The following is a 2,530-nucleotide window of genomic DNA, read 5'->3' on the forward strand; positions in this document are numbered from 1 at the left end:
AAAAAAAAAAAAAAAAAAAAAGCAAAAAGAGAAAAGAGAACCCATAGAATAGGAGAAAATATTTGAAAAACATATATTGGATAAGGATCTGGAATTAAGAATGTATAAAGGATTCTTATAACTCAATAATAAAAAGACAACCCAATTAAAAATGGAGAAAGGATTTGGATAGACATGTCTCCATGGAAGATATACAAATGGTCAATAAGCACATGAAAAGATTCTCAGCATCATTAGCCATCAGATAAATGCAAGTCAAAGCCACCATGAGATACCACTTCATGCCCACTAAGGTAGCTATAATAAAAAAGACAGATGATAGTAAGTGCTGACAAGGCTGTGGAGAAATTGGAATTCTCATTCATTACTGGTTCCCACCAATAATATAAAATGGTATGATATAAAATAGTACAGCTGCTCTGGAAAACAGTTTGGTAGTTCCTCGAGATGTTAAACAGAGAGTTGCCATATGACCCAGAAATTCCACTCCTAGATATATACCCAAGAAAAATGAAAAGATATGTCCACACAAAACTTGTTTGTAAAAGTTTATAGCAGCATTATTTATAATAGCCAAAAGATGGAAACAATCCAAATGTCCATCAACTGACCAATGGATAAATTTAACACAGTATATCCACATAGTGGCATATTATTTTGCCATAAAAAGGAATGCAGTACTGATGCATGCTACAGCATAAATGAACTTTGAAAATATGCCTAGTGAAGAAAGCCAGTCATGAAGGACCACATATCATATCATTCGTTTATACGAAATGTTCAAAATAGGCAAACCTATAAAGAAAGTAGATTAGTGCTTGCCAGAGGCTGGGGGAAGAGGGAAATGGGGAAGTGACTACTAATGGATAAGGAGTTTCCTTTTGGAGCAATAAAATGTTCTGGAATTAGATAGTGGTGATGCTTCTACAACTTTGTGAATATACTAAAAACCACTTAATCATAACTTTGAATAAATAAGTTGTGTGGTATTTAAATTACAGTTTTAAAAAAGGACATTTGGATGTCTCCTGGTTTCCACTGTTGCTGTTGGGAGTTATGCTGACATTCTGATTCTTCTTTTATAGGTAATTTTCTCCACTCTTCCCCCCAGGCTGCTTTAGAACCTTCTCTGTTTTTTTCTTTGGTTCTACAATTTCACTCTTTGTGTCTCAATATGAATTTTTTAATCCTATTTTAATTTGTTGAACTCCTTGGATCTGAGGATTTATGTCTTTCATTAATTTTGGAAACTTCTCAGCCATTATATCCCCTCAAATATTACCTTTCTTCTCTTTTTTTTTCTTCTGAGACTCCAAGCAAGCATTGATTAGACTATTTTATCCTCCATATCTATTAACTCTTCCTTTATATTTTCCCTCTCTCTTTTTTTTTTTTTTAGAGATGGGGTCTCATTTTGTCACCCAGGCTGGAGTGCAGTGGCACGATCATAGCTCACTACCGCCTTGACCTCCTAGGCTCAAGCAGTCCTCCCGCCTCAGCCTCTGGAGTAGCTGGACCTACTGCACACCACCATGCTGGCTGATTTTTAAATTTTTCGTAGAGATAGGGTATCCATATGTTGCCCAGGCTGGTCTCAAACTGCTGGCTCCAGTGATCTTCCCTCCTCAGCCTCCCAAAGTGTTGGGATTACAGGCATGAGCCACTGCACCTTGCCTATATTTTCATCTCTCTTTCTTTGCTGCATTCTGGGTGATGTCTTAGAACTTTACATTAAAATATTGACCTACTTTCTTGTTTTTTTGTTTTGTTTTGCTTTGTTTTTGAGATGGAGTCTCACTCTGTCACCAGTCTGGAGTGCAGTGGCACAATCTCGCCTCACTATAATCTCCACCTCCTGAGTTCAAGCGATTCCCCTGCGTCAGCCTCCCAAGTAGCTGGGACTACACACGCGCACCACCATGCCTGGCTAATTTTTTGTGTTTTTTAGTAGAAACGGGGTTTCACCATGTTGGCCAGGATGGTCTTGATCTCCTGACCTTGTGATCCACCTGCCTCAACCTCCCAAAGTGCTGTGATTACAGGCATGAGCCACCGCGCCCGGCCTATTGAACTACTTTCTCCATCTCTCCACCTGGATGTCTAAAAACATCTCACATATAACACATCCAAGACTAAACTCCTTCCTACCCTAGCCTTCCCATCTTAATAAATGGTAATTCTTAATAAATGGTAATTTATAAACCCAAAGCCTGGTGTTATCCTCACCTTCACTCTTTTCCTCACACTCTACATTCAATCTGTCAGCAAATTATGTCAGCTCTACCCTTAAAATACATCTCATATACAGAGGAGAAAATGCATCTATCTATTCCAGAAGCAAGGACATTGGCCAAAACATGAAACTAGGACCAAATTCCTTAGCAGAGCAGGAGGTAAGAGAAGTTTGTGTTTGTTATTAGACATTATTTTCTGTGCCCTGGACATGAGCCTTTGATCTGCAAAAGATATTCTTCCTGAGGGTATATCTCCTAAGTAAACCAAACTATAGATCAGAAAGTCATTTAGGGGC

The 2,530-nt window shown here is 38.4% G+C and overlaps 1 pseudogene; it reads left to right on the forward strand.

Annotated features, from left to right (window-relative positions):
* Positions 1-2,530, forward strand: part of LOC108535855 (glyceraldehyde-3-phosphate dehydrogenase pseudogene) — a 41,364-nt pseudogene that overhangs the window by 36,174 nt on the left and 2,660 nt on the right.

This window comes from Rhinopithecus bieti, unplaced genomic scaffold (assembly GCF_001698545.2).
Source record: "Rhinopithecus bieti isolate Rb0 unplaced genomic scaffold, ASM169854v2 scaffold_1466, whole genome shotgun sequence".
Taxonomy (NCBI): domain Eukaryota; kingdom Metazoa; phylum Chordata; class Mammalia; order Primates; family Cercopithecidae; genus Rhinopithecus; species Rhinopithecus bieti.